This window comes from Stegodyphus dumicola, chromosome X2 (genome assembly GCF_044657685.1).
Source record: "Stegodyphus dumicola isolate Sdum_Otavi_A_Nest chromosome X2, ASM4465768v1".
NCBI classification, from domain to species: Eukaryota; Metazoa; Arthropoda; class Arachnida; order Araneae; family Eresidae; genus Stegodyphus; species Stegodyphus dumicola.
The window spans coordinates 82,947,370-82,973,331 of NC_140781.1; the positions used below are offsets into that span (position 1 = coordinate 82,947,370).

General features: G+C 34.0%; 2 long non-coding RNA genes across 8 annotated transcripts in view; one reads left to right on the plus strand and one right to left on the minus strand.

Annotated features, from left to right (window-relative positions):
- LOC146992798 (uncharacterized) overlaps positions 1–22,123 on the minus strand; it is a 39,667-nt gene extending 17,544 nt beyond the window's left edge. Inside the window, exon 1 of one of the 2 annotated variants that reach the window (XR_015039081.1) lies at positions 21,809–22,123. This is a non-coding gene — a long non-coding RNA (uncharacterized LOC146992798). The remainder of the gene's footprint in view (positions 1–21,808) is intronic. The other variant, XR_015039080.1, reaches the window with a different exon arrangement.
- Positions 1–25,962, plus strand: part of LOC146992797 (uncharacterized) — a 170,910-nt gene that overhangs the window by 59,332 nt on the left and 85,616 nt on the right. For all 6 annotated transcript variants that reach the window (XR_015039085.1, XR_015039086.1, XR_015039084.1 and 3 more), the window contains exons 2-3: positions 2,447–2,564; positions 2,752–2,833. This is a non-coding gene — a long non-coding RNA (uncharacterized LOC146992797). The remainder of the gene's footprint in view (positions 1–2,446; positions 2,565–2,751; positions 2,834–25,962) is intronic.

The following is a 25,962-nucleotide window of genomic DNA, read 5'->3' on the forward strand; positions in this document are numbered from 1 at the left end:
TCGACAAAAAAATTACATGGTCTTAACACCTTCAAACAGATAAATTCTGTTTCAGTTCTGAAGTTTGGAAGAATTTTATTGAAAATTCGATAACTTGCTATAAATCAGGAGCATGTATATATATATATATATCAATGAACAGCTGTTTTCGTCTAAAGCCTGATGTTATTTCACGCAATATATGCCAAGTAAACCAAATAAATTTGGTATCGAGTTCTGGCTTGCCGCTGATGTTAAAAGTAAATACAGGCTCAATGGTTTTCCATATTTGGATAAAGATGAGAAACGTCCTTAAAACCTACCTTTGTCTGAATACGTTGTTCTGCATTTGATAGAACCTTTCGAAAATAAAGGAAGAAATATCATTAGAGATAATTTTTTCACTACACTAAATCTGTCTCAAATGTTAAAATTGAAGATCACTAGTTTAACTGGAACAATGAAACAAAATCTGAAAGAAGTACCTGCATTTGTGAAAAAATTGATAATGCCATTGTGTGATACATTGTTACTGGAGCATAATGATATAACTTTGACAGTTTATCAGGGAAAAACCAGTAAAATGTCTTATTATTGAGCTTCCTTCATCCCACTGTTGATATCATCAGTAATCACCTAAAAAAGCTTCCAGAAACAGTATCATTTTATAACTCAATAAAATTTGGTGTCGACGTTGCACTCCAAATGGCTCAGAAATAATCTGTGAAGGCAGGATCAAGGAGGTGGCCAGTTCATGAAACCCCTGCACCTAACCAGAAAGTGTTGATGTTCATTCTCCACTTCCAAAGTCACAATTAGTTCTTGAATTTACTCAATGATCATCGTGTATGTGTGTGAAGAGACGGCTCTGAGTAGACTACACAGAGGAAGAGCCCCAAAACCCCAGTTAAACATGCCATACACCCAGCTGAGACCCGTATCCATCTTGTGTGCACAGATAAGAATTTGGTATATATACAGAATTCTCTCAAAGACAGCCATTATTATTTCCAGTCGATGTTTATCTTCTTTGGAATTGGTTATCATGAGAAGATTTCAGGCCACAGTTTGCCACTCTAGATGGTTTAGTAATAAAAGCAGGCCAGGGCTGGTGCCAAAAGCTGTCCTACTTGTAAAGTTGCACCAGACGGTAGAATTTACAGGTGGCAAACCTTTTACAATTTTGGAAGAAACCGGACGCCAGAATTTAGAATTTGCAGAGCTTGCACCAGGCAACAAAAAGCCTAGCACCGGCTCTGATGCATTCTCATTGCTTCCCGGAAGCAAGGGGAGGGAGGCATGTTTTAACAAAACAAAACGATAGACCAAGGCAACAAATGGATCATGTTGGGGTTACAGGTATCAGTTGCAAATAATATGCTCCCGGAAAATTAAGCAGAAGGATTGTTTGAATTCTGCCATATAAACACTTTTAAACTGTGTACCAATTATTAGTGCCTCCCAGTATCACTTGGAGTTTCATTCAGCCTCTTATGGGCCTAAAGTAGCATACAATGCCCATTGATCGGAGGGGTACCACCCACATTTTCGAATCATTGATTTAATGTATTTGGTATTGAAGTTGCAGAATTAAGCTTAGAAATTATTCAATGCTAACAAAGCAGATGTACAAGGCGTACTTGGTGCTTACAACTCAGCCAACACTTATGGCGAGCTAACTTGAATAACAGTAAGTTCAAATTTAAAATAAGCAAGTAGTTAAAGGCTAAACAGTTCAATTTAACACAAAGTTTTCTTGCAATCCAACCAGCATAAATATTCAAATACCGGCAATTATAATGGAAGACCGAAGTCTACAATTCTTATCTGAGTTAACAGCAACTTAACGGGACCTCGGGAGGCAGAACAAGCTCTGTTTTTACAATCTTAAAACCTCAGTTTAAATACACGCAAGCTAATTTTCATTCTCCTGTGGAAACAGAAAGAAGAGACAGTAAAGTTTAAACCGTAATAACCGGTTAATTAACATAATAGAATGCCACACATGTATGGTGGAAAACAAATGAAGTCCAACGTATTAATTAACACATATGCAAATCATTTGACAAGTAGTCATCTGTACAAAGTAATCACTTTGAGAACATTCCCTATTTGTTAAGAAAATTTACCTAAGACTACAGCTAGAAAGCATTTTTTTTTTTCTTTTAGTGTTTTACATTACAGCATCGGATTATGTCAATGAATTATTTCTCTTTCAGTGTATTATCTGGTTAAAATATGTATAAAGTATATAAGATTAAAAATACTTTTTTCCATATCTTCCCATTATTTGAATGCATCGTGATTTTCTCTCAGTAGTTCAAGAACCACTTATGGTTTGTTTTCAAATGCTGTCAATAAAATGATATGTTATTTTTCGAAGTTCATTTTCTGTCTTATGAAGTTTTCTGCTTTGTATTAAGAATTCAAAATTAGGATGTAACCTGTTTTGAAACATCTCTTTTAGTGCTGCAGTAGTGGTGGTTTTTCATTTCTTTATCCGATGAGGACTTCTTTCAATGCCTCTAGCTTTTCAGCTTCAGAAATCCCGAGAAAGCACCTGGAGGTTATGTTGGCATTATGCGGTGAGTGTTTTAATGCTGTTCCCCATTTTCTAGTGATTCAAAAAAAAAAAAAAAAAAAAAGGAGGGGGGAATTTTTCAAATTACTAATTTACGTAGGAATACAAGTGTTATTAATAAATTGAAGTTGATTTTTTTCAAATAATGAGTTTTGCTAGCTATTTAATATTTATTCATTTTATTTTTTTAGAATTAAATCCTTTTTGTCTGTTGGATGACTGAAATTGAGAGGCCCATCTAACAATCTGGCAAGTACGGTGAATTATATGAAGGTGAAGAAATATAAATTTTTTTTGGCCAATTTATTCATTCATTCCTTATGCAAATCATTCTTTAAATAATTTCAATATCAACCTAATATTGCAGTGCTTATTCTAATTTAAATGATGTTAAGAATAGTGTGAGATGCGTGAACTTAGTGATAATGAGTGAAAACTGATAGTTCGTTAACGTAATCAAAATAATAATAATTATAATTTATTTGTCCAAATCAATTAACTTCTATTTATCGACAGTTGACATTATTTGATATATGCCAACTGTAATTAATTATTTCAGTAATTATACAGGGTGTTCGGTAAATGTTGCGACAATCTTCTGGGGGAAGGTGGGACTGATCATAAATATTAAGATTTACATAGGATCCTATGCCCGTCATTGTCAAGGGTAAGTGGTAGTGAATGTAGAAGATGGGAAAGGAAACAAGAGTTTTCTTTCCCATCTTCTACCATTTACCCCTGTTACAAGAGTTTGAAACATTTATTGGGCATGAATACAAATGGTGTACAACAGCTTGAATGTTACAACAGATGCTCGAAGTTTGCACCATCAGATGCCAAACATGCCTGACACCGACGGACCATTGATTGCCAGACATGTTCAAACACACTGGGAGTTTCTTTGATAGTAGTAGCTCCATTGATGCCGGGGTGATTTGTCCAAATAGCTATGAACATCCAGTCCAAAATAAGCAGGCGCCCCGTCATGTTGGAACGATGTGTTGTGCCTCACATTTTCTGGAACATCGTCAAGCAAGCCGGGAAGATCACGTTAGCCGTGGTATTCAACCTGGATGGTAAAAGAAACAGCCCAAATATGCAGGCGCCGAGTAAACCCGCCCATACTTTATCTTGGAAGTTCTGTCACACACCGTAGGTGTTTTTTTGAACTCGCAAATGCCAATTGTGATAATTTAATACGCCATCTCTGTCAAATGTGGCCTCATCCGTAAAGAACACATAAGCTGGGTAATCAACATCATGGGGACTTTCTTCCAGAAACCACTGTGCGGAAGACACACATTCAGGATAGTCATCAGGGAGCGGTAACTGATCCCTTTGAAGAAAAAGGGGTGGTAGGACTAAACATTCAAGACATGCTGGACATTGGCACGAGACATTCTTAATTGAGAGGCAGTGGCACGTATCCTGGTCTTTGAATTACGCTCCACCATATCCAACACACTTTCTTGCCTAATGACCGAGCGAGTCGATTGTGCCCTGACCTCACTTGTCCTGCCACTTCTTAATGACCCGTAGTCATGCAGATTTTGATGCAGATGTGCACACAAACTATGGTGTGGATGATGGCTGTCCGGGAAGTGTTCTTCAAATTTTTAAGTTTAAAGCCTTAATTTAACATAAAGCTTTTAATTCTTTTTCTATTTTGTGTTAGAAATATCTTTAAGTTGCCAGTGCAATTTCAAAACAGGGGAAGGGAATAAAAAGTCGCATCCAATATACGATTGAATGGAAACTTAATTTTCATTGAAATATTTTATTTTAAAATTATTATTCAAACTACTCAAGAAATCAAAATAATGTATTTCAGTGTAAAATTTTCTTAAGCAATGCATATTCTCAGTCATATTTTAGGAATTGATGCCTGTCAAAAATATCCAGAAACCAAGCTTCATCAAAACCATTGATATGCAACATAATAATAGTACTAGCCACAAAATAATAAATACCTCCTCCTGGCAAACGCAAAATAACAGTGGTTAGTTATGCTGTTTACCATATCGAAAGACCCAGGTTCAAATCCCTGAGAAGGCTTGGATGTTTGTAACTGTATAGTGTCTGTGCAGCATGGTGGCACTCTAAATGTGTACAGAGCCAAAAGTCACTCAAGAGGTTGGTGTCAGGATGAGGGATGGCCGATCCTCGCCCTCCTCCCCGGGATACTCTCAATCTAAATTGGGGAAGAAAATGAGCAAAGTCGTACTGTCACCTGTATGGTGCTCAAGGTTCTTGCCAATGACAAGTGCAATCTTGTATTCCTTTGTAGATGAATTTCATGGGCTTGTTCTGCTGTTACTGTCAGACAAGTGAGGTAAGTCACAACACGCTTTCAGCTCTGAAATCCCGAAATAGAAAATGTACTTTGATTCCTAAACTTTGAAAAACTGATTACATTTCAGAATAATATTTAAATCTATGTGTTAGTTTGATTTTACCCCTCACACTTCACTAGCCCAGAGATAAAAACTGGATTTATTGCCATGTTTCCCTAAAACTAAGCAGTCAAGGACATGGTTAGTGTTTGGAAGCATGACCAATAAGATTTCCTGCAGGCTTTAAACTTCTAACTACTCTCCATGATATTTTTTATTTTTATCAATAACAATAAATGTTGCATTTATTTATGGAAATATGTAGCACATAAATTTTAAATTAAAGCCTAATTTAAAATAGAAATTACATTGGAATTATTAAAATAATGGTAACTTTTTATAAAATATTTCAGTATCAAAATGAAAAATTATGAAATGAAAAAAGTTTCTGTAAACTCAAAAGGTCTTATGTGAAGCATACTGCAAAACAAAAATATCAAAACAGCACAAAGTAATTCTCAAATTTAAGATTTATGCATTGTAATTGACTAGCATTTAAAACTCCCTGACTGACAAGGCCGTATATATATATACATATACAGTCTAAAATATTTTTTCTGATTTCTGTGTCTGTAAGAACATATATATATACATGCATCTTGAAATACATTCCTCAAAAAAGAAATTGCAACACGGAGAAAGTATGCTCGTAGCATCATGCAAATTGCTCGATCAAGAGCTGCGAGATAGATATGCAAATAAATAAAAAAACAGACACGTAGAATCATTATGAATCAATTTATTCAGTATGTAATATGCCCACCTAGGACAGCGATACAGGCTGCAATCTGGCGAGGCCTGCTGTCAAGGATTTCATTGATGGTTGCCTGAGGTAGCCTTTGCCAAGCCACATCCACTGCTGTAAGCATATCATCCAGGGTTTGCAGCCTTGGTCCTCGGTTAATATCATGCTCAATGACATCGCACAGGTATTCGATGGTATTCAGATCTGGAGAGGCTATCGGCCAGGATAAGATGTCAAATACGGTCAGGCTGTTATGAGTATGCCGTGCAACATGCAGCTTGGCATTGTCTTGCTGGAATACCGTGTTGGGTGCACACTGCAACCACGCAGAACAACAGGCTCCACAACTCGCATGACACAGTGGTCCGCTGTCAAACTGCCGTTAATGTATATCAGTGGCATTTTGTGATCAAACACTATGCCTTCTGTGATGCTCGGCAAAATTGGCTGTTTCATATCGTTCTCCAGGTTGCCCCCATATTTGTTGATGGCTGTCATTCCTCCACAGACAGAAACGAGATTCATCCGTGAACAAAACCTGATGCCATTCAATGGTTCATACACTATGACGCTGAGACCACACCATGCATCTAGTGTTTTGCTCAGCAGTTAACGGTCTCTGTGGCTTGTACCCATGATTGTAAGTGTACTTCATGCAGTCTGTACCGTATAATTTGGGTGGACACAGATCCACCTGCTCTTGGAGGCAACCAGCTTCAGATGTCACGTGACTTAGAGAAAGGGTCTCCAATAGTTAAACGCCGAATGCGCTGGTTTTTCCTCTCTGATGTGCACCTGTGCGTGCTACTTCCTCTTCGAAGTCCATGTGCACTGATCTGAATCCATCGTGTGACACAGCATTGGATGGTACTTATGTTGTGCCCAACACAAGTGGTTATTGTGCACAGTGACAAACCAAGTTCATGGAGTTCGATAACATGGTCACGTTCCTCAGTTGTTAACTGATGGTATTGGGCTCGCCGACGTCTCAGTGGCATTTTCCACTTTTCTTCTAAAGTCTCCAATGCTTCGTAAACCCTCAGATGCTGTTTACGAGAAGGGAAAGTAGCTGATCTTATATAGGCCGCATATGCATACCACATCCAAAGCGTGCACAACTTTTATCATTTGCATAAACACCTCACTACTCTCACTCCTGTAATTTGCATTAATTGTAATTAATGAATTGCTACGTGCATTCTTTCTTGGTATTGCAGTTTCACTTTTGAGGAGTGTATGTCCAAAAACTTAAAGCAATATATTAAAGGTGCATAAATCCAGGTATAAAGTACCTGGGGCATTTTGGCATTAAAATCAGGAAAAGACCTCTTTATCATGGCAGTTTTCAGAAATTTGGGCTTTCTTTGTGAAACTCCATGCCAGTCAGAGGTTTAAGGTAGGACTGATTCTTCACCAATAAATTTCACTTGCACCCTGGGCTTTAGCTTCACTGTATACTGGTTTGGATTCAAAAGTAGCCCAAAGTGAATGGACTGGCTTACATTCATGTTCTTTGCTGTGTGTCTGTGCAATATGAAAAGAATAAGATTCAGAACTTTAAAAAAGTTTGTCAGTCTTAAAATGATGCCCCATGGGGGTGTTGATTGTACTGAGAGCGATCTGTACTTTGACAGTCATAGCGCCGTAGGTATAAAATACCCAAGACTACTGACTATCCAAAAGAACAGTGTATGCTCTCCCGGAGGGTAGTAGCATTAGCCATCCAAGTGAGTAGCAGGACAACCAGTCTTCTGTTACTCATTTCATAGGCTAAATATCCTGCATTGGCAGAGAAATTCTAGTTACTCTAGTGGTTCGGTTTGAAAGGTGTTACAAATTTTGATCTGGGCTCCCTGGGAAAGGGGGGCCCAGAATGGTACCATGTAGATGAGTTTGTGCAATTATTTCTCAACAGGGAACTTGCGAGACCACTGTCTCACCCAAAGAGGCTATCACTTCTAGGAACATGCGTGGCTATGTGGAACAATTCTTAGAAACGAGATTCTAGTAGCATTGCTTTAAGCTGGAGGCTTCCGAGAAATGTTTCGTCTAGCTAGGAGGAACATGTCCCGGCTGCGAGCAACATTTTAAAACTTTTCCGAAAATGTTCCGACTGGAAACGTGTTCCTCGAACGTTCAACCAATCAGATGAAAGATCTGCTTCTGAAGGATCACAGGTAACTTTCGATATGGCGATGGCTCTCACTGTGAAGTCAATTACAGTGGAAATAGAGGCCTATTTAATTATTGCTGTTTTGTTGTAATATAACTGCCTGAGTCATTTTTAAAATGTTTATATATTCATTAAATATATAATCGTGGAAATTTCAGAATTGACAGTATTTTACTAGTTCTTGCAGTTCGGATTTGTTTACAAATTGTTCGTCGCCAACAGTTCGCCAAATATGGTGTATTTCATGCTGATCGTGTATTATCACTGTTATATAATAGCGTTTTATTTCTTAAATTTAAGTTTAATAATTTTTTAAAATCCATTTGTATATGCGCGGCTTTTCTCCTAATTACTTTTCTTTTAAATTGTTAATTGCATAATCAGTGAAGCATAGCTTATGTAATAATGAGAATACTCATTAAATTTTTCTATTATTTTCATGTTATTAATCAAATACTTTTTGGATTATAAATACATTAGAAACTATACTTTTATTGTAAATGCTACATATTGAAACATTGGAAATTTATGGATTTATTATTATGCATGATGAAAAACATTTGTATATACATTCATTAATATAAATCTTATTCATTACATTAATACTAATAAATATATATTAACAACTTCTAAATCATGTGTATCTAATAAGTCATATATTTACATACAGATAGAAAGATAGACTTATTAGAAATGTATGTATGAATACAAAAATGAACATTGCCAAAAAGTTTATTTAAAGTTACTTTTAATTCATATAACGATCATGTAATTGGCAGCAACTGTAGTCATCAGTTCTTTGCAAATTATTATGGATATGTAATAATCAGTTGAAAAATAATTGCTGAGCATTTGAGTACTAAAGAGTGTACACGTTTTGTTATTGGGCTAATTCATAATGATATCATACGTATGATCTACGTAACATAAACATGACTAATAAATAAAATAAGATGTAACAGCTGTGTATTTATAACATTTGATTACTTAAAACAGTGCACAACTGATTATCACCTTCATGTCTGATTACATAATGAATTGTACTTTCCAATTAAGTGCACGGGCCTATTAGTGGCCGAAGCGTCGTTGAACACTGGTAGTTCTGTCTCAGGTTAGAATGCCGCGAACAGGCTCGCTACATAGGCGTTTTCTTGGTTTACCCCATTTGTAACTGATACACGAGCCAGTTTTAAAAAATCTTCTACAAAGAGATCCCTCCTGTTAGGCAGATATCCCTCGAGGCTTTGCCGTAATCACATAATACAAACTCATGATGTACACCTGATTTCTAGAGTTGGTATAATTAATGTGTTTTAGGTATATTACCGAGTGTTCTATGGGACAGTAAACAACTCGCACATGTTTGATTGCTCATGTATTCACATGCTTTATTTGATCTTCATTTTGCTGAATAGTATCTCCTGGCTGTGAGGATGTAAATATCAGCCATATAGATTTTTCTCATAGAAGGTCTCTTCTTTTTTTTTTTTTTTTTTTTTGTCTGTTTGTTTGTTTGAATGGACAGAACAGTAATTATGAGCCATAAAGTTAGTCAAGAAAATGCTTTCACCAGGTCACAAATTTTCCAGTGAGCCATCAATGGAATGCAGACAACAGAAAATAAACATAACTAATGTCAAATAAATATATTATCCAGCACACGTTTTAAACTATTCTTAGTGTATACAGAATTTGGCTATTACTGATGTAATGGATTGCTATAACCAGAAGTGTCTTTATCTGTTACTTGAAGTGCCAGAGTGGAGATCAAAGTGATTAACAGGAGATACTTGATAGCAATCATCTGTCTATTATCTTCCATTACTAACAATAAAGTTTAAATCGAAAAGAGTGTGAGCGATACAAAACAACACGAAGAAGCAAACGTGACTTTCACCAATCTGAGCGATAACTGATTCTTGTTTGGCTTTCAGCCTGTTTACCAAGTGAAGATGGTAACCCTATTTCACCAAAGGCCGTTTCTCAGAACTGTTGCTGCAAACGTTTTGTTCCGGCAACAAATATCGTAATGTGATAAGGGTTTAATACTCTGCCGTCATGGGTTTAATACAGAGAGCCAAACCACAAGTTAGCATCCTCAGTTGCATTTATTTGCCAAAGTGGCTTATCATATTTTATTTAATCCCAGACTGGAAAATCTTTTGAGCTAATATAAGAAAGGAATAAAATTTATGTAATTTTTTTTTATATTTAGTAATATAGTGCATGCTAATCAAAGAATGTTTAAGAAAAATATGAAATAATATATTAAGCATAAAGGATTGTAATAAAATACATGTTTGATGGTTGTACAAGCTCATAAATGGTAAAATCTAATTTCTGTTCTTGCAAGAGAAATAGACTACAGTCAAAAGTCTTTAATCCGGATGTCCATAATACGAGGGCCATCCAGGAAGTAGATTACGTTTCCGTCTGTGTCCGCTAGGGGCGGGGCTAGCGCGGCCATCTTGGGGTCAGAGCGTTGCGCAGCTCAGTCTGCATCTAGCCGTGCTAGTGAGAGGTTCGTGCTGTGCTCCGTTCAGATACTGTGACGGTTTGAAATGTCTGCGTTAATTGAAAATCCCGCGAGCTGCGAGGTGCGCTCAGTAATAAGGTTTCTGACTGCAAAAAACTGTAAACCGATAGAAATCTATCGGCAGCTTCGTGAAGTGTATGGGGACAACATTATCACTGAAGGTGGAGTGCGTCAGTGGGTCATAAGATTTCAAAATGGCCGAACCAATGTTCACGACGAAGATCGAAGTGGGAGACCCAGCATAGTGACCGCCGAACTTCTCGAAAAAGTCGATGCTAAAGTCCGTGAAAATCGAAATTTCACAATAACGGAACTTTCTTTGAGTTTTCCACAAATTTCGCGAAGTTTGTTGCACGAAATCATCAGCGAAAAGCTTGGTTACCACAAGTTTTGTGCAAGATGGAAGGCAAGAAGAGGTAACGAAGTGGTTGAAGGCGCAGGCGGCCGAATTTTTCGACGAAGGAATTTCCAAGCTTGTACATCGCTACGATAAATGCCTTAATTTGTATGGTGACTATGTAGAAAAGTAGTATTTGAGTGTGGCTTTCATCTGTATATAATAAAATTTGTTTCCTATACTTTGTTTATTTTTTTATTCCAAAACGTAATCTACTTTCTGGATAGCCCTCGTATGAAATGATCTATAATCCGTACCTCATAGCTACAAACTTTCTGCGCATGCGTCAACGCATGCGCATAATACCTTTACGCAAGCGCATATGCGTCTACGCATACGCATAATACGTTTACGCATGCGCGTTTAATGTATAATGGACAGTATAAGCTAAGCTAAAATTATCTGATTATCTATTTCAGTTAATGTTGCAGATTGCGTTGTTCCTTAATCTTCTAATTGGATCCAGCTTATTATTTTTTGCAGACTGTTAGAGCAATTTTATAAAAGTAAGCTTGAACTTTTGATTAAGTCAAAAAGAATTTCCGATTCTGGGGCTAACAAAGGATCTACAAAGCGAAAGCATGTTTCGATGTCCATCATACAAAAAGTGGAATTGCTGCAAAAAATGGATAAAGGTATATCCTTTGATTCTCTAATCATTCCAAAATATGTTTATCAATATCACGCTGCTGTGGGGGGAGGGACGACATGGCGCGCAATGAACTGTAAGTTGATCTGTCAGCACTATCCTTATCTTCAGGGCAGATGTTTTTATTTTATTTGGCTTATAATTCCTTACTAAATGTAGTATTTCATCTCGATGTAACCTGTCTTTGATATGATTTAAATCAAATTCCTCGTCATTATAAATATCACGAATACACACCAAATAGTTTTCTGGTTGCAATATTCTAATTTTGACTATGCGTAATGTATGCTTTACGCATGCGCACGTTGAAAGAAATGTTTAATAAAGTAAACAAATAAATATAAACTTTTTTTTTCCTAAATTTTGATCATAATTCCTCTTTATTTCATAAATTACGGTGTCATATTTTTAATTTTATAATTTCTGCATGCCATCTTAGCAGATTTAAACTCATGATCTATAATCCGGAAAAATCTCTAATCCGGAATCGCCGAAGTCCCGACGAGTCCGGATTAAAGACTTTTGACTGATTAAAGACTGACTTTTGACTTTGACATAAACAAACACCGTTTATTTTCTTTTCCTCATTTAAGAATAATTTAACTTTTTAAAATTCATACTTATTGTGAACCTAGTAGCAGCCAAGTGCTAAGATCACTAAACAGTAATTTCAGCTGGGGCTATATCCTGGCGAATGTGCTAGCTGCATGGGAATTTTCACTGTGTTTCCAGTGCATATTGTGAATATGAAACAGTTCCCTTTAAAGATTTTCCACAAAAGCATCCTTCTCTACTAAGATAAACAGTCCTTGTGTGCTTTGCCTTAATCACTTGGCCTAGTAAATCATTATGGAACATGTAATTTTTAGATCCTAGCAACACAAGTTATTAATTATGTAAGTATCCCCAGCTATTAGAATGTTTTCCTGCATAATAATTTTCTTTGAACTATCCTCGGTATGCACTGGAAAAAAAAAAAAAAAAAAAAAAAAAAAAAAAAGAGAAAAGAATAGCTGCACATATTTACTGAAAGTAAAGGGGTGTCTTTTATTAACAAAAAAAAAAAAAAAAAAAAAAAAAAAAATCTTTGATAGTCGTTAACAGGCTCAAGTAACATTACAAATTTACAACTGAGAGATATTGCATGTATTTGGGAAGAAAAAATTACTTAATTTTGCACCCACTGAAGCATTAATATCTAGTTGCAAGGACAGGAGTATTGTTTGCTGTGGGGTTCACTAATGGTTTACATTATTTTGCAAGAACTGAACATGATGCATCGTGCATAGTTCCCTAGGTTCCTTCTGATTTGATGGGAATATTTTTTTTTTTTTCAGTCTTTAATTCATACCATTAATTCCCAGTTGGATGTAGGTTTAATGAGTGAGAAGGCTATGGCAGAAAAATCTATTTTATTTAAACCAGCATGTCTGTTTTGCTGAATGCTTGAGATATTATCTTGTTAATGAAGCAATTTTAGTGAAATAATTTCTCTGCCCATGGAAAGTGTGTTCTTCAAGACATCCACATCTTTGGTTGTGATACCATCTATACAAGAAACATGGTTCCACACCATACCAAGAAAAATAGTTCTACAACATAAGACTGCCGTCTCTAATTTTAACAATTTTCGTTGTGTATTTTGAATTCTATGCCTGGCCTTCAGGTTGGCAAGGAATTTGTTTCCCATTTATTCCAAATAAATTAATTCTTGTTTCTTTGCTCCAGAGTATATATCTTTGCAATATCTTTGATTTGTCCAGTCATTTCTGATATGATACAATTTGGTAAAATGCATGCACGTTTGATATGCATTCCTTTAAGAAAGAGAACATCCATGAACTTCGCGACTACACCTTTTCATTCTCTAATGGGCATCAAAATTGTTCATGTACTTACAGTAAGACCAGTTTCAATTTAAAACTATTTGCCAAACAATTATGGTTTGCCTTTATATTTTCAGAAAAGCACTTTTTACTGTCTTCAAGTCATTTTAGAAGGCAAAATAAGGTAGAGATATTCTGGTTCTATGTTAGCCACATGTTCAGGCTTATTCTTTGCACTGATTACTGTAAGAGCTTTTTTTGGTGCAAGATGCAACCAATTGACAGGTTTTTTTCTGATTTCTAATCCATTACTGTGCATCATTAAATTTGAAAACCAAAGTAATTTAGAAACCTCTGCCTATTGGAAACTTCCTCGTCACTACTAATGCATGTAAACGAAAAATAAACTATATACAATCTATTAAAATACAAATAATAATAATAATAATAATAATAAAAAACTAAATCTGCTTACTAAATTTGTCAAAATTCCTTGAATTTAAATTTCTTTTTTAAGTAATTCACTACATTTAGTTTTACTTTTGATTTTTGAATATTACTATACCCATGCCTATATGGATGATGAAACAGGAATTGAATAATTGAAGAGTTAGGTTTGGAGGCAACTTCCCCTTGATAAGATCTGTCCCTGCCTGCTCAACAATTATTCACTTATGTAAATTAATTTAGTCTTAACAAATTTAAAAAAATTGGGGGGGGGGGGAATAATTTTTTGGAATATTATATATTTATCCCTGATTTTATATACTGGCACTTAATTTACATATGCTCTCAGAATTTAAATGATATTGTAAATTTATCAATAATTTATCTTTTTATTTGTATGCAATTAAAATTTCATAATTTAAAATTTTCATTTAAATTAGCTTTATACAAATAGAGTTCAAATTTCATTCCTTGCAGCTGTGCACAAGAGAATTATTTAAATTTAATTTAACTTTACTCTTTTATTTAGATATGTATGTATATATACACATGTCTGTTTAATCACTTCATGATAAATTGGCTTAGGGATTCACTCAGCCATCAGTGTAGAAATTAGGATCACAAATTAATCATGTAAAACAAAACTTTCTGTTAAAAATGCGAAATGGAAAAGACAACATTACGGCAATAACAGCAGATTTTATGCTATTAAGAAGTTGTTTTTATTCATAAGAGTAATTTATTTAATTGTATGTAATCTGGAATATAAGAATAGTGTTAAATCTTTCATTAAAAGTAAATTATTCAGCAATAAAAGTAAACTAGGTGTACAGCCATGAATCTTCTGCTTCACATTTATTGCTATTGAGATACTCATGTAATATAAATGAAATCAATGTTTTTTTTACTCATTTAATTTACTAACAAAAAGAACTTGAGTTTATTTAGTGCAAATTCAAGTGTTTGAAAGTACAGATTGTTAATAGTATTTTCTGCAGGTTAATGGGTTACTCTTTATTTCTGTGTGTTTTGACTGGTCTTGAATTCAACATAAGTTTGGTTGAGCCATCAACATCATCTTTAACATAACCACCTTAAACAGGGGTTGCCTCTCTATTATCTTTCATTAAATAATTTTGTACTATTTCATTTGATTGCAAAGATCATTGATTTGGCCTTCCTGTATAGTTTCTTCATGTTATATATATAATTGATCTGGCATTCCTTTATAGTATTTTATGATGTATATCATTTGAATATAACTTAATGTGTCACTGCAACCACATGTCCTTACGAAGATAACTTTGAAAACTAGGATATTTGAGAAAGTAATTTAGTGTTGGTACTGACAAAAATTGAATAAATGATTTAGTTTAAAATTTTAAGATGAAGTTTCTGTTATATATGTAACTGTAACTGTATCTATTATTATCTTTAATCGTAACTGTAATATAGTATAGTAGATGAGTAATGTAGAATAAATGATGTTTGTGTACATCTTGTAATCATCACTGAGCAGGTACCCAACACATATAAAATACAACACATGGCGCAGCTCGTCGTTGATTAGAAAAGAAAATCTTTTTTGAAGAACCATGCAGCCTCGGTAAAGATGTTCTAAACAAAAACATCATGAAGAGTTGTTTACTGTGAAATCGAAACTTATATCGCTGTTAAGTGAGTTGTTTATTATTATTGGAAGTGGCTAAAAATACGTATATATAAACTATTTAAAGTCCTAAATTAAATATGGATGGATTAAAGCCACCAAGTAATCTAAGTTTCGAAGGAAATTTAAGCGAAAATTGGAAGAAATGGAAACAGAAATTCCAAATTTATATGTTAGCGTCTGGTGGTATTACTAAATCACCTGAAATTAAAGTAGCTATTTTATTGCATATAATTGGTGAAGAAGCACTTGAAAAATTTAATACTTTTAATTTAAGTGAAGAAGATAAGAAGGATGTTGACAAAGTAATTGAAGCTTTCAAAAATTTTTGCATACCGAAAGCAAACGAAAGTGTTGATAGACATATATTTTTCTGTCGAACACAACATGTAGGTGAATCGTTTGATGATTTCTTGACCGATTTAAAGAAATTAAGTAGCAACTGTGGATTTGCAGAATTAAAAGATAGTTTAATAAGGGATAGAATAGTAAGTGGAATTCTAAATAAAAATCTCAAAGATAGATTATTAAGGGAAGATCAGTTAACATTTGAGAAATGTATTAAAATGTGTAAAGCTTCTGAATTAGCAGAACTTCAGCTGAAAACTTTAACTGAAGAAAATAAAATAGAAGCTATCAAACGTAATAAATTTCGACCTTCAGAGGAAAAAAGTCAGCCTTGTAAGAAAGACTTTCATGTAAACCAAAAGCAACAAAGTACTAAATCTTCTTCAAACTATCAAGGAAATAAGTACAATAATCCAAAACCATGTAGAAAATGTGGAACTTTTCATAAGTTATACAACTGTCCTGCTTATAATAAGATTTGCTTGTACTGTAAAAAGAAAAATCACTTTTCTAAAATGTGCACTTATAAAAATGTTAATGTTGTACAGAATAATTTAGAGCATGAGTTACATAATAATGGTAATGAATATATTTTAGGGTTAGTAGAAGATATAAAGCCATTTTCTAAAAATAAAACCGAATGGTTTGAAAAACTAAAAGTAAACATATCTAAATATTTATTTGTTAAGTTGGATACTGGAGCTCAGTGTAATGTGCTACCATTGCCTAAATTTAAACAATTAAATTTAAGAGAGAAATGTTTGACTAAATCAAAAGTCACTTTAAATAATTACAATGGTACTACAATTGATGTAGTTGGAAAATGTAAATTATTATGTGAAACATCGAAAGGGGACAAGGATGAAATAGAATTTCAAGTCGTAGCATGTGATAAAACTGTTCCAGCTATTTTAGGTTTACCTACATTGCAAAAATTAAACCTAATACAAAGGATTTGTACAGTAAATCCTGATTCTAATGAAAAGTTACCAGAACTTTTAAAAGGATATCAAGATTTGTTTAAAGGAACTGGGAATTTAACTGGATATACATATCATATTAAATTAAAACCAGGAGCTGTTAGTAAAATAGAACCCTGTAGGAAAATTCCACTTAGCTTATTAAATCCATTAAAAAAGGAATAGCAAGAATGGAAAAAAGATGGTATTATAAAGAAAGTTAACCAACCAACAGAATTCGTGAATTCATTAGTGGTAGTAAGGAAAAAGGATGGAAATTAAAGAGTGTGTTTAGATCCTCAGCACCTTAACCAAAATATACTGAGAGAACATTATCACATACCAACCTTTGAAGAAATTTCATCTCAAATGACAAATGCGAAGGTCTTTAGTATTTTAGATGCAAACAAAGCATTTTGGCAAATTAAACTGTCAGTTTCAAGTTGTGAATTTACTACATTTAACACTCCGTTTGGTAGATATTGTTTTTTGAGGTTGCCATATGGACTGAGTTCATCACCAGAAGTTTTCCACAGAAGTTTTTCTGAAATTTTTAGTGATTTAGAAGGAGTTCAAATATATATAGATGACTTATTAGTTTGGGGTAAAGATAAAAAAGAACATGATTCAAGATTAAAGAAGTTGTTGGACAGAGCCAGAGAAAAGAATGTTAAATTTAATTTAAATAAATGTAAATTTGGGCTGAATGAAGTGAAATATATGGGACATATATTTTCTAAAGATGGTTTAAAACCAGATGAAGACAAAATTAAGGCTATTCTAGATATAAAACCACCAAAAAATGTGAAAGAATTAGAAACTTTCCTAGGAATGATTACATATGTTTCTAGATTTATACCTAATGTATCAGAATTGACATCATGTTTAAGAGATTTGTTGAAAAAACAAGTTATCTGGAACTGGAATGTAACACATGAAAAAGCATTTAGAAGACTAAAAGATGTCTTGGTAAATAAACCAATTTTACAGTATTATGATATAAACATGCCAGTAGTTTTATCTGTAGATGCATCTCAAGAAGGACTAGGAGCAGTCTTACTGCAGAATAATTTACCAGTGGCATATGCATCTAAGGCATTAACAGATACACAGAAGAATTATGCTCAAATTGAAAAGGAAACTTTAGCTATTGTATTTGCGTGTGAGAAATTTCACCAGTATATATTTGGAAAAAATATTACTGTGGAAAGTGATCATAAACCACTGGAATCAATTTTCAAAAAGCCATTAAATAAATGTCCTGTAAGACTACAAAGAATGCGTGTAAGATTACAGCCATATCAGTTTGAGATAAAATATAAACCAGGAAAAGAACTTTTTATAGCGGATGCATTATCAAGATCATTCACTGATAAAGGATCTGATTTCTTTGAAGGAGAAATAGAAGCTCATGTTGGATTAGTTGTAGAATGTATACCAATGTCTAATGGTAAAATGGAAGTTTTTCAACTGGAAACAGGAAAAGATGAAGAACTACAAGTTTTAAGAAAATTAATTAAAACTGGATGGCCAGATGAAAAATGTATGGTTCCAGAACTGGCAAAACCATATTTTAACTTCAGAGAAGAACTATCAGAAGCAAATGGATTAATATTTAAAAATTCCTGTGTTGTTGTACCAAGAAGTTTACGAAAAGATATGTTAAGCAGAATTCATTATGGTCATTTAGGAGTAGTAAAATGCAAGATCAAAGCAAGAGAAATATTATATTGGCCAGGAATGTCCAAAGAAATTGAAGATTTGGTACTGAATTGTCAAACATGTTTAAGTTTACAAAATGCTAATACTAAAGAACCAATGATATCTAAAGAAATACCTAATGGTCCATGGGAAGTATTGGGAACAGACCTCTTTTACTTTCAAGGAAGGGATTATCTAATAGTTATAGATTATTTTAGCAAATATGTTGAAATTGGACGTTTGGAAGATTTGTCAAGTGTAGCAGTGATAAAGCAATTGAAATCAGTTTTTGCAAGACATGGTATTCTGAAAATAGTATATTCGGATAATGGTCCACAATATAATTGCAGGAAATATAAAGATTTTGCAAGAAGATGGAATTTTGAAACCAGAACTTCAAGTCCAAAATATCCACAGTCTAATGGAATGGTTGAAAGACATATTCAAACTGTCAAGCGAATGTTAGAAAAAGCTGTAGTTGACAACAAGGATCCATATTTAGTTTTACTGGAATATCGTAACTCTCCTATTTCAGATGAAATTAAGTCACCTTCTGAATTGATGTTTGGAAGAAAAGTAAATGGATTGATGCCTATAAAAGAGAATTTCATCCAAGCTAAACGATATGAAGACCATAAACAGCATTTACTGAAGAGACAAACCTCACAAAAAAGTTATTATGATATGAATGCAAGACCATTAAAACCACTGAAAACAGGATATCATGTTTACATAAAAGAGAAAGGGAAAAAACTAAATGAAAGAGGGAAAATTATAGAAGAAGCAGAAAGACCACGTTCATATAGGATTATAAGAACAGATGGAAGAATTGCAGAAAGGAACAGAAGAGACCTTCTTAAAGGAACTAATCAGGAAGAGTTTGCAATACAAAACAACTATGAGAATGAAGTTATAGATGAACCCGAGATACATGAAAATAGTAGGAGCACTACAAATTTAGATGTGCCTGTAAGTCCTTCGAAATCTAACAGAAGTGTTGTGTCACCAAATAGTGAAAGAGGTATAGTATCATCAAATTCTTCAAATGGACATAACTACGTCACTCGATCTGGTAGGACTGTTAAGAAACCTTATTATTTAAAAGAATATGTTTAATTTTACTACTATTATCATTTTTTATAAAAAAGGGAGATGTTATATATGTAACTGTAACTATTATTATCTTTAATCGTAACTGTAATATAATATAGTAGATGAGTAATGTAGAATAAACGATGTTTGTGTACATCTTGTAATCATCACTGAGCACGTACCCAACACATATAAAATACAACACAGTTTCAGTAGTTGTATACTGATTGAAGAGCAAAATAATTAGGTTTTTATCTAACAAGTGTAGTTAACAAGTAACTGTGAACAAGTGTTGTTATACACACTGTTAAGAAAATTTTGATGATTGGGTAATTTTTCAAAAAGAAGAATTAATTCTTAGAATGTTACAGAATTTGTACTTGAGAAAACAGCGCTAGTCTTTCAATACAGGCTTATAGCAAACGCATTAAATTATATGCATAAATGAAATATGTTTTCAATCAAATGAATGTTTTCTATGATTGTTGGACTAAAAATTGGATTGGTTTGTTTAGAGTATGGCAAAACACATGAGGGGTATATGCCTGAAAAGAGTGCCTGCATCAAAGGGGTTTGAAAGAAACTGTCTTGTATTTATATTACATGTAAGGAAAACTAAGAAAACTGTAACGCAGCTAGCCCACTTATGGAGGTCTGAATCTGGCTTCAGCTGCTAGTGTTCAGTGATTTTACCACTCGCCGTGCAAAATTTTGAGACATTTTGGGAATCCACAAATAGTTCTCTTTCTAAAAATATATTATAAAATTTGCGTTGGAAGGATATATAAATCTATATAAAATTAAAAAGAATGGGAGGGGGCAACAAAAAAAGTGTAGGAAAAATTGCAGAAGCTAAAAAAGAAAACAGAAACCATAAGTCTGGAATACAAGTACAGCTGCATTAAAAACTGCATTTTCCATAGCATAAATTTTGTTACTGTGTTTCATTTAGACGATAAGTTAAATTTTTATAATACTTAATGCCAGATAAGTCGCCTAAATAGATTTAAGAAATTTCTGAATAGAGTCAAATGCCTTAAATTAAGATCATTTGACTCTATTCAAAATTTGAACAAAACATTAATTTTGATTTTGTTTAGAAAGAAACCACATATTGCAAGCTAAAAATTGGTTGTAAAGCTTGCTTAAGATTTTTGTTTGTTTTAGCTATATATATACTCATAAATGAGTAATCATTTTTATGCTGAAGCTAATTGGTCAAGGCTAATATTGAGTAAGATAGTTTTTGTTTCTTAAGACATTAATTCTAATTTTTCAAAACTGCTGTTCAAAGTCTTATAACTAACAGTGTGTATTTAGGAATATTTGTTTCTTTATTTTACTCTGGTTATGAAATTTTCAAAATTATTACAAAATTATGAAAACAGAAACAGTTTAATATAAAAATTCTGTTTTAATGCTTACTAAAATTATCCTGCTTAAAGGATCCTAATAAATAAACATTTCTGGGTTATTCAGCTAGGAAGTTAAATTATTCTGCAAACTTGTAGATGATTGGTAAAAGGTATACAATATTATAACAGTCTGAATTTATTTGATGATTTAAAATGTTATGAAGCAGTCTGACCCTTAGTTTAAAGCTATGCAACTCAAATTCTACTTTTGTTGCAAAAGGAAGGTCACTGTTTTAGAATTACCCAAAATATTATTTAATGTAGTTGTTAAGTTAATTAAAATGGTGAAGAAACTTTCAATTAGTAAGATTAACTTGAATGCTAACTATGCTTAACTTGTTATGTTTGTCTCTTTTATAGAGTCCATCAGTTTCGTTTCATTTTTTTAAATTAGCGTAGAAAATGTTAAATAAGAAACTCGTTTCTTTTGGAGAAACTGACGTCTGTATTCGAATTGTAATGAAAAGTAATGTTATGCTCAACTTTAATATTTTACCTAGTCTAAAGGTTTTATTTAATTTAAAACATGCATCTGTTTTGCAAAAGAAAAATTTGGGTGAATAATAAAGCTTTCCTGTAGTACAAATTATGTGTGATTCAGAATGAGAATCACAAATTGCGCCAACTAAAAATATTTAAAATTTTTTTTGTGAAAATGAAATTAGAAAAACTGCATTCAAGCTATTATAATTTAACCAAAACCATTTTAAAGTATAAATTAGTTAATTTTATGCTTAGATTGAATAAAGCAATTATTAATAAAAATCTTCATTATTTCTGAAACAGACGCAATAAAGTAAAAACCAGTTACATGATTATGAACCACTATGGAAACATGTATTTTCTCAGTTCTATCTATTATTAAAATATTAATAGAGTATGTAAATGTAGGACTTACTTCCTAATGATGATGAAGTAAGAAATTCTGCAGATCCAATACAGGAGAAAAATTATTATACCTATTTCAAATATCTCGAATAAAAGTACACGGAAATCAAGAAATATATTCATACTGATGGGTAATTCCAAAGACCAATTGGTACTGAAGTAGAATGAGTATAAGATTTTTATTACTGTTGCAGTTTACCAGTAAAGGAAAGTGTGTCATGTGATATTGTATCATATCATATGGTATCGTATCGTACCGTACATTCACATTAAAAATCGAAAATCAGGTAGCTAATTAATAATAAAATAAAAGCTAATTCTTTTGTGGGGAAGGAAAGGAATGCCATGGGCGCCAGTTTGCCTTTTTAAATATTGAGGGACAGCATTATTTTAACCATAACCGTCCATATAAATGGTGTTATTTTTTCTCTTTGCTGTTTATGTCTTTACATAGCATAAGTAGCACATAAGTGTTGTAACGGACGCAAAATATTTTAACCAATCACTGATTATATTTCTTCTATTAATGGCAAGGAAAATTATCAAGCAGAAATTGATAATTCGTTATAAGGCCATAAGAATTTCACCGGATGCTGGTTTATGATAATTTTTTTTAAAGCATAACATACAAATGTTCTCTATCGTGAGCCTAGATGCCTTTGTGTAGGATATTCTAAGAATAATTGATTTGTATTCGCAATTATACCCAGGAAAAAACGAAAACCTCGGAGTAGCTAGCCCATGAGATGTCAATAAATTATAGAAAGAAATAAGAGTTGCTGAGCGATTTTGAGTTTAATCTTCCATATTGTCTTAAATTTGACTAGTTTGAGTTTAATTGGATACTACTTGTTTTTAGCATGGCTCCTTTAAAGGGTGGATGTTATGAAACCAAGTTAAGGTTAAGAGATACGCATATAGAATTGTGCATGTTAGCTCATCAGGTGCATGGCAGGCATGGAGTTCTAGGATCATAAAACAATTCGGGCTATTAATGACAACCACTGGTGCACAAAAAATTAAATCCGTTGCAAATTTTCGAGTAGGCTGGCATGTGCTTGTGGTGTATCGGAATATAAGGCTACATATATCACGCTGACAAATCAGGGTTTTTCAAAATGTCGTTGTCAAACTTTACATGTTGGTCTGCCATACCATAATAGATAAGATTTACATGGGAACTTGGCTCCGAAAATGACAATGGCGACCGCTAGAAGGCAGTGTTCGCAGGCTTATGGGAGAGTGGGAAGTGTGATCATTTTAGGCGAGGACGTTGCAGGAGAAGAATGAAACGCTTTACTAACTCAGGTCTTTATGGACATTTTTTGGAAAGAGTGTTGCCGGATCTGATGGCAACCAGATGTGTCCCAGCAGCTACACGCCGAATCTTGTTTCAGCATGTCGGAGTGCCTGCCCATTTTAAGAGCAATGTGCGAGAATACCTCCATAGGGCATACCGTGATCGCTGGATTGGCAGTGGCAGATAAAATGCATGACCGCTCTGATCCCCCGACCTGAATCCCCTGCATTTCTGCTGCTTATGGGGGTACATGAAGTTTATAATGTACGAGACGACCGCAACATCAGACATGATCTTGGAATCTTCTCGTCGGCATGATCTTGGAAGTGGAGGGACGTGTCCGTGGCACATCTGCTCATTTTTAACGGACCCGCGATTCCATGCGTCTATGTTGTGAAGCACGCCTTGTGACGATTGGAAGGAATTTTTAACATATTCTGTGATTTAACCACGCTCTTTAATAAAAGTCATATTAACACCTCTTTCGATATCCTTTCTTTCTTCCTCTTGCGAACATTATCGTCTCGCGGCCACCCTTCGCATTTTCGTACACTAGTTCCTGTGTAAATCTTGCTTGTCATGGTGTAAGTTTTATCCTAACTTGTTATTTTTAGTTAAAGCCACTTTCCTGTCGCTCTTAATTTCAGCTTACAATTTCCTGCCAGAATGTGTTTTCGGAATCGTGGTTAAATACAAATGAAGGAAGAGCAGTACTTAAAGTCGAAGTTCCACTGATTTCGTTAGAGAGCAAGAGATTGCACAGCGCACGTTCTCTTTTTGCCTACACTCTCTCTAAGCTATTATTATGCTCGGCCATATTTCAGGCCCTTGATAGCTTCGCCGTTTAGTTATTTTTAAGGGACCAACTCCTGTAGCATTTAATTTTAATAGCTTCGGCTATATCTTTTTAGTTAAGCTGTAGGGTTTATATTTATTTTAACTAACATGTATTTTAAGTTTGAACTATCTTTTCCCGTCAAGCCTTTACTTTCCTCTAGAATTGCCAATGCTAGAGTATGTAAATTGTGGTAGAGCGCGCAGTATATTCAAAATTAGCAGATGTAAGTTGAGTTTAACCCGCGGCAAAGCGCGTGGGCTGTATCATAATCCAACCCTACATAAAAGTGGAATATTCCTAACTTGTGAAACTGAAATTCTGTGCTGCTTTCAGTAGCTGAGTTCGTAGTTGTGGTTGACTTACAGAACTGCTTTTTCTTTGCCTGTTTGTTTCAGAAAAAGATTTATCGGTATTTTGTTGGAACTGGGGTATGACACACCCCACGCGCCTGTCCGTTTAAGTGCTTTTCTGACTGAATATTTAGTCCAGAAATTTATTTCTAGAGTGTAACAGTAAGTATTTCTACTCGCAAGTGATTTTAAAGTACTTAACATTAAATTCTTAAAAATTTCTAACTGCATTATGATAAAAAGAATGAGTCCCTATGAACTGGAGATGCAACGCATGTGAGATTTATTAGAGATATTTGAAAGCGATGAAGATTGCCTTTCGGAAACTGAAGATGAAGCTAAGAATATTTTCTACAATGCTTTGGTTTCGAAAAAGATAAAACATTAATCCATGATGTTCCTAAAAAAAGGAAAAACTGTTCTTATGCTTTCAACATTATCTAACGATCATGCTATACATGATACTATTGGAGAAAATAAAACGTCAGGAATTATATGTTTTAATATGTAATATGACTAAAGGAGCAGTGGATATGGGGGATGAAATGTCAGCCAATTATTCAATTGCCAGAATAACAAGGAGGTGGACAAAGGTAATTTTCTTTCCTGCACTGAATGTTGCTGTAATAAATGCTTGAATTACATTCAACTGCTAATCCACAAACCAGAAACAGAAGTCTGTTTTTGAAGGACTTAGCATTACAATTAATGAAAAAAAGTATTGAACAAAGATCAGAGATTAATACTTTTCCAAGAAATTGACGTACTGCATGCAAAACAAAAGCAGAAGTTTCGACGAAGAATTAAAACGAATACATGAAATTCGAAACAATATGATTCCTATCATATTGTTACCGCCAATCCTCGCATTCCATATCATAGATTATGTTCTTACTGCATTAATATAAATATTAACAAGACAGTGCACAATAAAAATTAAGCTTTATTTCGGAACTTCGCGCACGCTCCCCGACAGCCGGCCTGTTTCGCTCTGCTCGCTACTCGTAAGAAACTTTTCCTCTAGAGTTGCCACACTTATCGGAGGGCGCAAGGCGCGCTCCTTATCGCCATCACCACGGAGTTCCCCGCCCAGTTCATTTGATGGCTATTCAAAGGAACGACATCAGGTTATGAAATTATCTCAGAGGATCCGTACTGTCGGGTATTTTTTTCATGATTGCAAAATTAGAATATAAAATTAGAAAAGATCAAAATGCAGTTCAATATATAACATATAATAAACATGAAATAACAAAAAATACGTTACGATATGAATTTAAAAAAAAAAAAAAAAAGTTTTAAATTGTTATGTAAGAAGCAAGTTTCTTAGGGAAGTGAACATGTCTTCCCGATCTCTTGACAGTTCGTGTCTTAGAGAATTCGTTTTCAGATTTATTCTGCTGAATTGTCTTTAAGTCTTTATTTGTTTTCAGTTCAGGCAAATTAAGAGTCCGAAAGCAAATAGGCTGGTTTCACACGGTCTATAGGCACAGTAGATTTTAGACCGTTAATATCAATTGTGAAAGTTTTGTTCGTTCTAGAAAGGACTTTATGCGGACCTGTATATGGTTGGCCAGAGGTGGCTTTACTCGATCGACACGTAAGTATACATGCGTACACGACTTTAAGGTAGCACTTACGTAACACTTTTCTTAGCAATGTGCAGATGTTGCTAT